This window comes from Siphateles boraxobius, unplaced genomic scaffold (assembly GCF_051911475.1).
Source record: "Siphateles boraxobius isolate OS27281-9 unplaced genomic scaffold, OSU_SipBor_1 18, whole genome shotgun sequence".
Taxonomy (NCBI): domain Eukaryota; kingdom Metazoa; phylum Chordata; class Actinopteri; order Cypriniformes; family Leuciscidae; genus Siphateles; species Siphateles boraxobius.
In genome coordinates this window covers 10,233,155-10,248,932 of record NW_027508788.1, presented here as the reverse complement: position 1 = coordinate 10,248,932, position 15,778 = coordinate 10,233,155, and the positions used below count along the sequence as shown (strand labels likewise).

Sequence of the window (15,778 nt, the reverse complement as noted above, 5' to 3'; positions counted from 1 at the left end):
TGTGCCTGTAAGTGAATGCACTGTGTGTGTGTGTGTGTGTTGGGGTGAAGAAGCAATGTTTTTTGTCTTTTGGTCAGTGTGAATATATATGTGCCCAAAAGGGAACATAGTTTTTTAGCCAATATATATACAGGCACAAAAAAAAAAAAAAACAGCATTTATATCTATGTGTGCTGAATAGACACAGTTTTCTGTCTAAAATACTTCTTATTCTACTGACATGTTCCTATAAAGTTACTAATTTCTGTTAGCATAAACCTTCTTATTGATGCAAATTAAATGCTAAATGAGGCAGAAAAAGTGACTTCGCCAAAGTGTTATAAGCCATGAACCTAACGGCGAGGTGAATTATAACATTACAAACTTTTATTTGAAGCGAAGTATTTGAAAATCTGACAAAAATACAAAGGTAGGCTACAACACTGTGTACATGAGGGAAAGAACTACGAAACCATGAAAAATTGCAAATAATTAAATAAAAAATTAGGTAGCACTTTGTTTTACAGTATATGTGCACTTTCAATGTACTTACAGTGTTCTTACCACAAAAGTAATGAGTAGTGTAAGGTAACTACATGGGTAAAGTTAAGGTTTAAGGGGGAGGTTCAGGGTTAGTACCTAGTTAGTGTCATTACTACAATAAGTACATAGTATGTTCATGCGAAACAGGACTGTAAAACAAAGTGCTACCAAAAAATGATTAATTGATTGTATCTTTTGAAACAATATATTTTAAGTTTATTGCAAAATCTACTTGTATATACAAATATTTTTGTATTTTGACAGCATAGCAAGACTCAATTACGTCATTTGCGGTAATGACTTCTGTTGCACTCTGACTTTAAGTTCGCACACAGATTTGCCTCCATCCGATCAACAACCGATGGGGATGTACGTCACAATAATAAGAAAAGATCTGTCTCTACTTTCATTACAACTCGACATTAGAGAGGTACAATGTTTGAATCTGAAACACTGTTCATATGAGGTTGGTTAGCCCAAGTTTAGGCCCTAATATATTTTATCTGGTGAAAGCGATCTCTTATTCCCATTCATTTCAATGGCAGTTAACATTTATGCATTTGACAGATGCTATAGGTATACAGTACATTCAGGACCATGTTTAATACGTACTCAGTTACACAAACTTTTTTTGGTTACACTTTATTTTAAGGTCTCATTGTTACAGTGCAATTAAATATTTAAGTACAGTGTAATATTAATTAACAACATGTACTTACTATAGGGTTAGGGTAGGATTAGGATTTGGTTGAGGGTTAATTCCATGTAATTAGGCATAATTTACTGTTATTACTATGGTAATTACATGTAACATATGTAACAAGGACACTGTAAAATAAAGTGTTACCCTTTTTTTTTACCTGAGCCATGTTGAATGATCAATCTATGACCTAACACTAGTTTCATGTTACAATTTTAATATCCCTCTAAAAATGTTCACTCGTAAAACATTTAGTATAATTTATTGAATGTATTGCTGCTAAAAAAAAAACAAGTTAGAATACATGGCCGCTTTTGAATAGCTGTCAATGGAGAAACATGTTTTTGCTTGCATAGGGGTGTATCCTGAAAAAAAAGCTGGTCTAAGTTGGTTTTGCATTCTGGCTAAGCAGGTCGATCTGGTTTAGTGGTCATCTAGCTGGTCTCCCATGCAGCCAGATCAACTGAACAGTGCTAACCCCCCTAAAAAAACAGCTGACAGCTCAATCTGACCAGACCAAGAGACCAGCAAACAAGCTTAGGCTAGTTTATGATGCCTTTTTAGCAGGATAGTTATGGCATCTACCTGCAGGGGCGAAGAGATGAAGCTAATAAGCCAAACTTTTTCCCTTGTGGTGTTGAGTATATCTAAGTCCCTTTCAAGGAAAGTCTGTTAACTCGGCGGACCTATTTGCCTCCGGGCAGAAAATTTGAATATCCAAGACCAAGTCCCATCTATTTAAATGGGGGAATCCTGAAATCTCTAAAACTACTTGGCAAACTCGCATTAAAAAACATATTTGAGATCAGCAACAAAATCTGACATGAACTGCCCCCTAAATGTTGTTTTTTTAAGCTCAAATCTGTTAAAAATGCTTATTTTTCAGGCTAGATCAGCCAATGCGCATGTGCAGTCCTTATGCACGCGTCTCAGAATTGCATCCGGCTGCATCCCAAATCGCATACTTCCCTACTATATAGTAGGGGAATAAAAGTATGTGACAAAATAAGTATGTCAGAATTCACAGTACTCATAAAATAGTAGGGTATAAGTACTCGGATGACCTACATCTTCCAGCGAGTTTATGAAGTGTGTATATGATGGACAACTTTACCATCCCATGAGGCCACAGGAGAGGATTTGTGAATGGCGGTGACGCAGGTCACGTGATAATGACAGCTTAATATATGTAATACTTCCAGATTACATTCATACTACACACACTCATACTTTATAGAACATACTTCTTGAGCGGTTGTGAAGTAATTACTTATTAAAAATAAATACCTATTCAAGAGAGTATGTGATTTCGGATGAAGCCACTGTTTATAGCAAGCGGAGCTTCTAACGGCAGCTGCAGTGAAACGATGACTTTGCCAATCGATGATTGGCTCTTTTATTTAGAAGTTGGGACTTCTTAATAATATTATTTAGAAGGTTCCACCTTATTGCGTGTTGCACTTTCTCGTATTCATAAGTAATATGTGACCCTGGACCACAAAACCAGTCACAAGGGTAAATTTTTTGAAATTAAGATTTATACATCATCTGAAAGCTGAATAAATAAGCTTTCCATTGATGTATGGTTTGTTATATATGACAATATTTGGCAGAGATACAACTATTTGAAAATCTGGAATCTGAGGGTGCAAACAAATCTAAACATTGAGAAAATTGCCTTTAAAGTTGTCCATTTATGTTCGCGCTTTTGTTGCATTCACTCACAAACATACATTTTTTCTATATTTACGGTAGGAAATTCACAAAATATCTTCATGAAACATGATCTTTACTTAATATCCTACAGAGTTTTGGCATAAAAGATAAATCATTTTGTCCCATACAATGTATTGTTGGCTATTGCCACAAACACACCTGTGCGACTTGTGACTGGTATTGTGGTCCAGGGTCACATATAAGTGCACTGTCTTTGCATATCTAAAGTCTTTGGGGTAAGTCAGTTATCTAGGCCATCTTCTTGGTTTCTATTCAAGAACAGCTTTTATCTACATGAACGTTGAAATCCTCAGACACAATATATTTTGCCTCTTTAGCTCAAATCATGTAAAAAAAAAAAGATTTTTACGGTTGGTCTAGCTAACATGTACATGCGTTCTAGACCAAAAATGCAGACAATGCTTTTACAAATCAAAGGGATAGTTTACCCAAAAATTAAAATTCTGTAATCATTTATTCACCTTCATACCGTTTAAAACCCGTAAGACTTTTGTTCATCTCCGAAACACAAATGAAGATATTTTAATGAAATCTGAGATATTTCTGTCCCTCCAATGACAGTCTACGCAACTACCACTTTGTCACTTCAAAAAGTTTATAAAGAGATCGTAAAATTAATATGAATAAGCGGTTTAGTCCGAATTCTCTGAAGAGACACAATCACTTTATATGATGAACAGATTAAATTTAAGCTTTTATTCACACAAACTTTCATTAATGCACATATCAGTTATGGTAAACGAAAGCTCAAGCATGTTTGCTTGACATGCAAGAACCAATGAGGTTCATTCTCATGTGTTACGCAGCACGTTTGAGCTTCAGCAAGAACCAATGAGGTTCATTCTCTGTGTTACGCATTTGGTTCAAGCATCAAGCAGGTTCGGTTGAACTTCTGTTTATTTTCGAAAATCAATGTTTATATGTGAATAAAAGCCTAAATTCAACCTGGTCTTAATATAAAGCGATCGAATCTCTTCAGAAAATTTGGACTAAAATTGACTAACCCTATTAGTGATTTGCTCTTGTAACTGATAGGCGGGACTTCCTGTCCTACAGCCGCCATACAGAACCTTGCAATTTCATCCATTTGTTTGTTAGTTGGGTTGCGATCAGTAGTAGAGTAGGTTTAGATGTTGCAGTTGTGTGCATGTAGCAGTACAGAGCTAAAGGTGAGTATGTGGTTGTTCATGAAGATGTAGATGCTTCAGCAAGGTTGAAGGCTTCTGGGAAGGTTCTTCGAGCATATTGTCGGCAGTCAGTGAGGTTGTAGTGGGCAAACTAGTACCGGACATTTCGGCGGATGGTGAGGTAGGGTTAATCACGCTTCTATGGAGTGGAAGGTCAGGTTGCTGAGCAGACCTGTCACAGTGGGAGAATCCTAGAATCTTATCACCGCCACACAGACATGCAACCGCGCTGATCTGCTCACCCTCACGGCCAACACGCGCGTGCCCTTCCCCCAGCCCTACACTCGCTTCCTCGCCACGGCCTGAGCCAAGACAACAGCGACAGCCAGCAGAGCCCAATAACCCTGCTGGACCGCTTTGCTGGAGACGTTCAGCGCTACAGGCAAACAAGAACGGGCAGAATATCAAAGCCTAATGCATAATCGGTTATTGATTCCAAGATCATGTATACTACATTTTCTAACACTTCGGAAGGTGCTATATCTAAGATTTTATCTCAAATGTCATGTGAAAGTTGGTGCATCACTAGCAGCACCAAAGGACGAAATAAGCCTACAAATGGTTTACTTATCTCTGCATAATAATCTGGGATAAAATAATCTATATAAACTGAACAAAATGTAAATGTATTAATTTCTTCAATAATTCATAAAAATTCAGTTCACACATACAATTAATTAAAATATATCTCTTCCTTGTTTTTGTTGTTGTTATTGTGTATTAAGATGCGTGGGGGGGGGGGGGGGGGGTTTAGGGGGGTAAATGTCCAAGTATAATAAATGAAAACAAATGCTCATAAGAATGAAGTTCTTGGAATTTTTTTATTATTATTTCTTAGTAAAATAATTAAAAATAGTTAATAGTCTTTTTAATAATTAAAAAGAAACGAACCCACTTTACTGCCTTTTAATATGTGAATCTTTTGTCAGTATTTTATTTTGATGGTCCCTTTTGAACATTCTGTTAACTATAAGTAACTTTGCAACTACATGTCAACTAACTCTCATTAGTAGACTGTCTGCTTAATATCTGCTAACTCTTTATTGTGATGGTCCTCCAACAGACACTCTACTGACTATAAGTGACTTTGCAACTACATGTCAACTTTTTCTAACCCCAACCCTACCAGTCTACTAATACTCTACAAACACTCTAATGAGAGTTAGTAGACATGTAGGTGCAACGTTATTTATAGTCAACATAATGTGTTAAAGGGACCATCACAATAAAGTGAAACCATAATGGGTAAACAATTTTCTTACTGATAATTTTCATAAAAAAGACAACATCTTGTATCATTTTGCTTCTCAAAGAAATTTATCTTGAATTCTAAATTATTCAAAATTTGTACAGTAAAAATACTATCAAAATTAAATTTGCGAGTTTATGCTTAAAACAAGAAATAATTATCGGCCACTTTTTTCTTATTTTAAGATGAAACTTTTTTTTACCCCCAGAAAATAATTTTCAGTGTAAAACTAACATCAATTTAGATCTGTACATTTAAAAAAATTTAGCAGGTGGCAGCCAGATTTGCAAAAAAAAAAAAAAAAAAAAAAATTCTTTATCATGAACTCCCTTAACGATCCAAAATGATTCAAAAAGTGACACTGACCAACGTGATTATTATATTGAACATTTCTTCATCTGTAACTGAATTAGGTGTGCGGATCTCAGCAGTGACCTTACCCTGCTTTTCTCCTCAGGGTGTGGAAGAGTGAGAGGAAGAGAGACTCCAGCGCTGTGGGGGGCAGAACGCCTGAGGGCCTGGGTGAGGCGTGAATGAGCAAACCCAATGAGCTGCTGCAGTGGAGGAAGACACGTCACCATCCCTCTGAAGATCTCCACCCTTCCAACACTCACCACTATACATAACAAACCCCTCCAAACCATTACACACAATATCTGCCAGGCAGCTATTTCACAAATTGGTGAGCTTCTCCTTGAAACACGGCACCAGAAAATGTTCACATCTTAGGTGAGCTGACAGATGTCTTTTCAGACAGGTACTGTCTCGTAAACAATGACAGGTAAGCATTGTTTTATTACAGTACATGCATGAGACATGTATTGCCTAGGGTGCATATGGTAGATATATGTACATGCTATATGGGCACATGACACTCTAGTGTATGAATTTTCAATAAAATAAGATTTTTGGACACATTTCTACCCACCTACTGCTCTATAGGGAATACTAGCATGATATGAAAACGAATACATTGCAGTGAAGAACACTGCGCGACAATTCATCTACTATCCTTTAAAGGGACAGTTCACCCATGAATTAAAATTCTGTTACCATTTACTCACCTTCATGTCATTACAAACATTTCTTTCTTTCTTCCGTTCTTTCTTCCATTGCGGAAAAGATGCACCGCTTTTCTCCACACAACGAAAGCATACAGTGACCAGGAGCTGTCAAACAAAGTAAAACACAAATCATTAAAATAATTGAAATCATTTATCTATTTACCAATAATCAGACTTTTTATAATTGATATAACTGATATTAATGATCTGATGACCAATTAAGCTAATTCGAGTTTCATTGTCTTTTTACTAGCCAGTCATGCTAAAAATGTGTTGTTTAAGATTAAATACACTTTTTCTTAATGTGTGGTATAAATGTAAATAAACATGTTAGGTGAAATGATCATATTTATAATTGTATGATATTTATGCTGCATATCTCTTTTTTAATTGTTGCAGTTTGATAATTGCTGACTTATCCCAAAAAGCAGACAAAATGGTTCTGCATATTAGTGTTAGTTGTAAATAAACATATCTCTAGTAGCCTAATTAACTTTGTAGAGGCAATCGTACGAGAACATAAGAATTTTTGTTTTTAATTGCAATATCCGATAAAAAGTGGGGGGAAAAGTGAACCCTCTCTCTCTTTCCAACTCTGTTTTTTTATTTTATTTCTCAAGCGTAGAGCTTGCATTAACAGAATCTCGGATAAATGCAACTTGAGAATCTCAGTTAAATAAATGGTACCTCTCACGCGCTCACACTCTCCCACCATCAACCCTCCCAACACACTCACACACAAGTACACACAAACGCACACACGCGTACGCACGCAAGCAAGCACACCCGCAGAAACAGATTAAGCTCAAATCAATGGCTAGAGCTGAAGCGGAGGAGAGATTTCACCCTGGCTTCTCGTTAAGGCCTGGCTGAGGCGCGGAGGCTCGGGGGAGTGTTATTACCAGGGTGATGGTTGATAAGACGCTCGTTCCTCCACGCCGCGTCCCGCGGGACAGATACATCGCGCAGCCATGGAAACCGTAAGGCTAGGTGTTATGCTATAATTGGGCCGGTGCTTTTAACAGCACAGCCACACAGCCAGGTATGCCAGCGTCTTCAAATGAGAAATTATACCATGGTGTGTGGAGGAAGAGGAAGAGGGAGCGAGAGAGTGAGCAAGCGGAAGCGTAAAAGCCTTGGACCTTCACCCTTTCTAATACCGCAGCTTCTCTCTCTCTCTCTCTCTCTCTCTCTCTCTCTCTCTCTCTCTCTCTCTCTCTCTCTCTCTCTGCGTCTGTAACTCTCCACATAGCCAATATGAGTTGTCAGCTGGGATACATTTAAAGGAGATAAATGTTTTTACGCTCCTATCAATAAGATTAGAACATCAAATTATTTCAATTTACTGTAAAATCATACATTAAAGTCACATTGAAATCAAGATTTACCCTATGGAGCTGGTCGTTCATGACGTCATTTTGTAGGCCAACTCAGTGGGTGGGAGACATGACTGTCAATATCTAATGTGACATTCGCTGTCTGAAAGCTTTGGTAGTTTTTTCACTGCCCTATCAGGCAATGACTTTGCCGGCAACGTTTATGCATTTAAGGGTTAGTTCACCCAAAAATGAGCATTCTGTAATTAATTACTCACCCCTCATGTCGTTCAAACCGTTCGTAACACAAGTTAAGTTAGTTTTGATGAAATCCGAGAGCTTTCTGAGTCTGACCCCCCATTGACTGCAATGTATTCACCACATATACAGTGCTTAGCATAAGTGAACACACCCATGCTAAAGTTCACTAAAAAGAGGAATAAAAAATCATCTTTTGGAAATTGATCTTAATGCCTTAATTTAAAAAATGAGGAAAAATCCAACCTTTAAGGACACCAATTTTCTTTGTGAATGAATAATGTATCGTAAATAAATAAATGTTCTTCCTTAAAATACAGGTTGCATAAGTCAGGACACCCCTATGTTAAATTCCCATAGAGGTAGGCATGGTTTTATTTCAGTTAGGCTAATAGCTGGTTTGATTTGCATTGAGAGATGATCTTATTGAAAGTGCCCCATGCCAATGTCTAGGTATGGTGAAGGGTATGTGATGATGTGGGGAATACTTTAATTCCAAAGGCCAAGGGAACTTTATCAGGATAGTATCCTGGATCCATGAAACAACTGTCCTTTAAAAATAAAAATCTGCCTGCCTCTATGGGAATTTAACATAGGGGTGTCCTGACTTATGCAACCTGTATTTTAAGGAAGAACATTTATTTATTTACGATACATTATTCATTCACAAAGAAACGTTGTGTCTTTAAAGGTTGGATTTTTCCTCGTTTTTTTAAGGCATTAAGATCAATTTCTAAAAGATGATTTTTTTATTCCTCTTTTTAGTCAACTTTATGATGGGTGTGTTCACTTATGCTAAGCACTGTAATTAATGATAATTAATGATAACTCACAAAATGGTTTTGGGCAGACTTCTGAGGCAGCATAACGGTCTAATGATCCCCCCCCTCCCCCCAAAAAAAAGAATGATGGGGGAATGATTTTTTTTTTCCTTAACTATAACAAAATCGAAAGCACATGATTGTTGGATGTCATTGGCAGTGAGGGATACATAGGCTATATGCTGTCTTCAAAAATAATCAGATGAAGGTATCTCAGAAGACAGGATGTGACACGATCGTAGGATTCAGACATGCCTTGTTGCCTTCCTTCGTATATAATGCCTGTGGAGGCAGCCTTTTTCAGCTATTTCACACAGCCATTGTTCTCCAAAGGTGGCCGAAAAAGGGTTTTGTGTGTTATTTTTACATTTATTTAATTTGTTAAATTTTTTTTTAATACATACTTGAAAAATAGTGCATGTTAACACCGTTGCCTACGTGAGTTTATATGCTTGATAAATGAAGTGCAATTAAGTGGGCAACTGTTATAGTCATTATTTTGCAATTTGTTAGCAACTTATGTTTTTAAAGCTCAAAACGGTTTCAAAATTCACAGCCACAGTTTGAGCCAGATGCCTCCGCTGCTCTCCACCAACTGTGCAAACTAAAGGCATGAGAGAATATTATGTCAGATTTAACACACATTGCCTTAGAATGACCATTATGTTTAGTTTTTTCTAAACTGCATAAATGTGCAATTATTAATTTGAATAATAATTCAATTAAAACTTTGTTTAATGAATTCTTATAATTGAATGAAGTACGTATTTATTTGCATTGTTTTCAACAAATAAAAATTCATCTTGAGAAATATGTGCTATCGCTTAAAAATGAATGCTTTTCATTAAACTTTAAATTTGAATAATTGTTATTCTTCTAAAGAACATGCAGCCTTTTAATGACAAGCTACCTTAATTGCAGTTTACCGTGGGCATTTATACCTAACAAACTAACATAAGAAATACAATGAACACATACACACACACACGTGTTCTATGTTGTTTACATAGACTTTGAAAGCTACAGGAGGGACTTGCAGGGGATGAGCGGAGAGGTAGATGCAGGGTGCAAAAATAGAGGAGAGGAGAGGAGAGGTGGAAGAGTTTCGACGGGCAGCCGCTCGCTCTGCAGGCGCTGTTGATTACGATCAATTTCCCTCGTATCGACGCACGCTCTGGCCCTGAGCGCTAGTCCCTCCTGCTTTTTACATGCTACGTGCTTTGTGTACCATGACACCTCTCTCTCTTCCTCCTCACTCACTCACTCACTCACTCACTCTTTCTTTCTTTCTTTCTCACCCTTCCTTGCCTTCAGTTCTTTCCACCACGGCCTTTGGAGCGAGAAGCACCTATGACTCATTCCGAATGTGAAGCTAGGAGGTCTCTTAGGACGACAAAGTGTGAGCAGCGCAATTAAAAACAAACAAACAAACAAACAAACAAACAAACAAACAAACAAACAAACAAACAACAGCAGCCTGTCTCAAAAATGCGTTTCCTGTTTTCAAAAATAAGGGCTAGGTTGTTGGGTGCAGCTCGGCAGCTGTTTGGATGCTGGGATGGTGTTGTCGGATTGGAGGCCGTGCGCAAGCAGACGGACGGCGGGTAGCCGTAATGGAAGGGAAAAAAGTGCTCTTCTGCAAGAGTGAGACCGCAGGCAGGCAGAGTGCGAGAGGGCGCACCCCTCAACGCTCTATCTCTCTGCTCTTGGCAGCCTCCATCCAAATTAATTGCATCTCCGAGAGAACGAGAGAAGGGAGAGAGAGAGAGAGAAAGAGAGAGAGAGAAAGAGAGTGCGAGCAAGATGGCCCTACCGCTAGGTTGATATTGCTGTGGGGGAATCATTTAAAATTCTACCTCCCGTGTGGTTCCTGGTTTCCAGTTTAATGACCCCCACCCCTCTTGCTCTTACTATCTGCACCCCTCTCTCTGTTTCTTTCCGTCTTTCCGCTTGCAGCCCTCACTTCCCTGGTTGCCTCGATCCCCGGTCCGTTCTCTCTCTGCCTCTCAGGCACCTACAGAAGACTCTCCCCCTACAACACAGGCGGCTGCCGCAGTTCCACGTAACGCCCCACTCGCCAATTACCAATCTGACATCCTTTCCATTCCCCCAGGGATTGCGACTCTACACCTGTTGTCATAGGCGACAAACGAACCCTTCCGCTGATTTCCGAGAGCCACGTGACTGTCGCAGCAGCGTGTTTGAGCAAGGTGGAAGCACAAAATCATCTTGATTTCTTTCCAGAATGATTTGAATCAAGCAGTGCCGAGGACAGAGAGGACATTAGGGGTTTTCTACATCCGGACGCCGTGAATACCCATTGACATTTACACAGAGTTTGGCAACCATGTGACTCACCTGTGACTATAAGTTATGGTGTGCAAGAAGAGATGAAAATAGGAGACAAGAAGAGAAGAGGGGACAGAAAGAGACCTAGAAGCAGGGGAGATGGGAACAGGGAGGTTTTTCGCTTTGGGTCGTGGCCCACCTTGACAGTCACTGGGGTCTGGGACCATCTGGCCTGCGTGTGTGCAAGCGTGTGTGCAAGCGTGTGTGTGTGTACGTGTCCTGCCAGGTCTCTGGGCTCCTGTCACCTGCATCAGTGGAGGATAGCAGGAAGGAAGTGCTCTCATTCAGCCAAAAGAGAAAGCGAGAGCGAAATTGGGTGCTAAGCGCCAACCAATAAGACTAAGGACGCAACCCATTGCATACAAAGGAAGAGCCTCAATAGCACACATATACAAGGTTAGCATGATTCTGTGCTCCAGTGTGTGCACGTACAACCTTGTTTTCCATTTCATTCTGGTTGGGTGCGGTATGTTCTGGCTCCCCTGGTCTCTCCCCTATTTGGTCAATAGCAGCGCACAGCCTGCGGATCGATGTGGGGTCAATAGCTCTCAGACGCCTGCCTCTTTGTACCCGTGCTGATTTAGCTAGCTTCCAGCCCTCTTTCTTACAAACTAGTTTTTTTTTTGAGTGTCTCACTTAAATACGTCGACAGCCTGAAATTAGAGACACTGCAGTAAATTTGCGACGTCCGGAGCTTCGTTCGCTTCCTTCTGCCATCTCTCTCTTTCTGGCCAAACACACTGTAAAAGCTCTGAAAGCATTGACTGTTGCCTGAATCTTCTTGCATCACAACACAATCTCTAACTTAACCCCCTTGTGATTGTGTGTGTGTGTGTGTTTGTAAGAGAGAGAGGGAGGGATTGTGCAAGTACTGTTAAGGGTATGTGTAACTGAGATATTCGCAAGATCTTATCTCTCATCTGTTTCTACTCTCCTTTTTTCACCTTTCCACACATCTGCGTCCAGGCCAAAGTTCTGCTCAACCACAAACCTGAGAGTCTGCTTTCACCGTTGGCTTATATTTCATAGCTATGTTGTTGTGGGCCACATGGATCAATGGTTAGGGCGTGTGTTTATGTTACACAGGAGTCAGACAGTGAATCATTGATTGCAATAAAGGTAAATAAAATGCATGGATGGAGAACCTATAAATATCATGGATAGTTTTGCAAGTTTTTCGATTCACCACTGAATATATCAGGCGGGAATCGTATGAATCTCCAGGGTGGCAGGTGCTGGTCTAGATTTTCTAGCAAAACCTGGCTGGTAAAGCTGGTTTACGTTGCTGGTGCAGATAGTTACAGTAAGTAACCTTGCTGTCTCCTGGCGGAGAAAACAGCATTCCATAAATTTTTACAAAGAGGACATATTTTTAGATTTATTTTTAAAGGTGTGATAAGTCATTCTGATGCGAGGGGACGTGTTTGCATTAGCATGCTAGCAATTGATCCAAATGCCGATAGATCAGTAAATATCACACTTAATTGACATATTGGTCCGTGGCCATTTTGTGTCTGAGGTTACAACACCCTCCCTTTTTATCTCTCTGACACACAAATACAAGCATGCACAGGCTATTTGAAACACATAAAGAGACCTAAGTGTCCTCGTCCTGCGCGTCAGTGTTCCAGATCTCGCTTCCCCTAGCGAAGCTAGCGCCTTGATGGAGAGGCTCCTAGCGAGCGAAGCAGCATTATGGTAATTGTCATTACCGAGGCTGGAGCGGATGCGTGACTGACGCCATTAGAGAGAGTGCAATTACAGTAGGGTTTGGCGACCTTGCTGACTGGAGGAGGTCAGGGCTTCTCATTAGAGCGGCGTGGAAGGCAGCCCAGTGTCTCCAGCCTGCCAATCAATACCAGCGCTCCCCTGGCCTGAACTAATCACAGACCTGCCGCCCAGACCCACCCTCTCAAAGAGAGCCCAGGATGAGGAACGTTGATGATGTGACACACACACACACACACACACACACACACGCATTGACGTTCACAGCTAAACATTCATGTATAGATCTGGTCAAAGAATCTGAGCGTCGGTTCTGTTTTTCAAGGCTGGGCGTCGCTTGAAATTTGACACTGTGATCCGTTCCTGACACTAAAGCGTGTTAGCTGAGATTGGTCACACAACATGTCTGCAATGCACTGAAGTCAAATGTTCAATCTGCAAAATGTCTATCTATCTATCTGGATGGATCTGGTGTTTATACATGTAGCGTCATGTGTGGCATCACCTGTGTGCAACATACTGATGTAATGTGCAGTTACTGCAGTGTGTGGGTAATGTGTTTGTTTGCACTAGAATATACGGAATAATCGTGTGTTTAATGTAGTTTATAGATTCTTATGCTCTGAGGTGAACGTGTGTGTGCGTGTGTGCGGGGCAGGCAAGCTCTGAGTTAGTCGTCCTCAGAGACAGGGAACGAGAGGGGGTGGGTTGGTATTGTTGGGCCGGAGGGCTCCAAGCTCCAGCACATTTCCGCACTGTTCGCACTCCACTGCCTCAGTCACCAGCCGTGCCTATTAAATCAAGGGCCCCACTCTACAAAGACTGCCAATTATGCCCGGCCAAGCCGCCATTCTGCCTCTCTCTCCATTTCTCTCTTTTCCCTTCCGCTGTTGCTTTTCTGGGTAAAAGCCCAATGTGGAAAACCTGATTCCATCTCCACCAGTTCCATTATACTCCGTTACCGGTGAAGTCGAGGTGAAAACATGTGAAATGGTGTAACAGGAGACAGTTTCATCTGAGCTGGATTATAAATGTCTTTTAAGACAGCTGATTTGCCAGGGTGTCTGAGCCTATTCCCATGACCGATTCCTAAAGCTTAGAAACAAAAAGTTTTGGTAATTGTGTATTCGTATAATCCCCCTGTCCTAACTCTCAAAGGTCCACTAGCATTCACCCCAGATCACTCTTTATACGTCCAGGCGTGAGATACATTTTAGGCTTGTGCAAACTGATAGTCAAAGAGTTGAAATATACCTGGAGAAAGCTATTTGTTAGTATTTTCCATTCATCACAATCAATCAGTTTACACCTGCTATTAACATTCTCAGGTGATCTGATCACAAATGGTCAGCAGACAGAGACCTTGCTTTTACGTTGAATTAAAATGCATCTCCAATAAGTCTCCTGTGACCACTATATTCGGATTTTATCGCTTACTATATCAGCATATATGTTTCAAAGCATGAAGAAACAAATACATCTTTCCACAAATAAATTGCTCATTGCTTCTCAGCTCATTGCATGCTCATATATCAGCATAACACTAATATACCCATGTATACATACTTACTTTAAATTATATTGGACTATCTAATCTTCTCAATCATTTTATTTCTCTCTTTTTTGTCTAGTAAAAATATTTGAAAAATCATTTACAGAAGCAAAATTACACAAGCTATTAAAACTTGTTTATTTTAAGGTAAACAATGAGTTGCTAAAATTTAAGGAGGATCTTTATAACTATCATATGATATTTTTAAGTATTCTAAGTAGTAGATTATTGATTTGGCATATAACAACAAGGATCTCAAGTACGACAACATGTAACTAAAACAGATCAATTTACAAACAAACAATGATGAACTGTAGCATTTACAACATATTTTAAAGAGGACCTATTATGTCTTTTTACCAAGTCTTGATTTTGTTTTTGGGTTCTTGCTTGAATGTTCAAAAAACACTTTATTACAATATTGCAGCACCTCTTTTCCCAGTCTGTCAGTAACGCTCTGTTTAGTTCTTGTCTCTAAGAAGCCCCTCCTTCTGAATGCACAATGTGCTATGATTGGTTGACTGAACCAGTGTGTTGTGATTTGTCAACCGATTTTCAGAAACACCTCTTACAGTGAGTTTCAACACACTACAAACGCAACTTTGCCGAATGCCTTAGCTTGAGGGATAGTGTTACGTGTACCTTCCCGGCAGAAAACTCAAGATTACAATCAAGGCGTTTCAGGGAGTCCAGATATATTGAGAATGACTCTCTTGAGTCGGCCTTTGTAACTTTGCAGACCTATTTCATGCTCAAACAGCAACGTTACACACTAAAGAAAGTTGAAAATATAAAAAAACATAATAGACCCTCTTTAAAAAAAAGAACAAAAAAGACATACAATATGGAAAGATATTCAAAGGAATTTATTCATTTGAAAAGGATAAACAGATTCCCTAAAATGAACATTTAAGGATTGTGCATTTGATTATTGCCGAAAACTTTTGTTGTTAGCAACATTGCTACTCTTAACTAGTTACTCCCTAGCACTGCTGTTTTAAGATTTCACTGCAATTATGCGTGTCTATGCATGTATAGGCATGTGTTTATGGGGAGGTGGTTGGTCCCTGACATGGTTGCCTTATGAAAGTGACCCCAGGCAAAGCTACTGTTTTCTTCAACGCCGTCTCCCTGTGGAAAACACGAGTCCTTTAGAGACCCAGATACCAGGCAAACACCCCACACTGTCTCTGTATTCCCATAAACTCTCGCTCGAAGACAACTTCCAAAGGCAGTAGATGAAGACCAAGGTAAAAGGAACATTTTTACATGAACCGCAGGTGATCTTGGATACG

At 39.7% G+C, this 15,778-nt stretch overlaps 1 long non-coding RNA gene across 1 annotated transcript; it reads right to left on the bottom strand.

The window, feature by feature from the left end:
* Positions 1 to 5,959: 5,959 nt before the first annotated feature.
* LOC143741088 (uncharacterized) lies at positions 5,960 to 7,481 on the bottom strand. The gene is made up of 3 exons (XR_013204938.1): positions 7,362 to 7,481; positions 6,460 to 6,564; positions 5,960 to 6,011 (listed from the first exon to the last, which is right to left on the bottom strand). It is a non-coding gene; the product is annotated as an uncharacterized LOC143741088 (long non-coding RNA).
* Between the last annotated feature and the right edge of the window lie 8,297 nt (positions 7,482 to 15,778).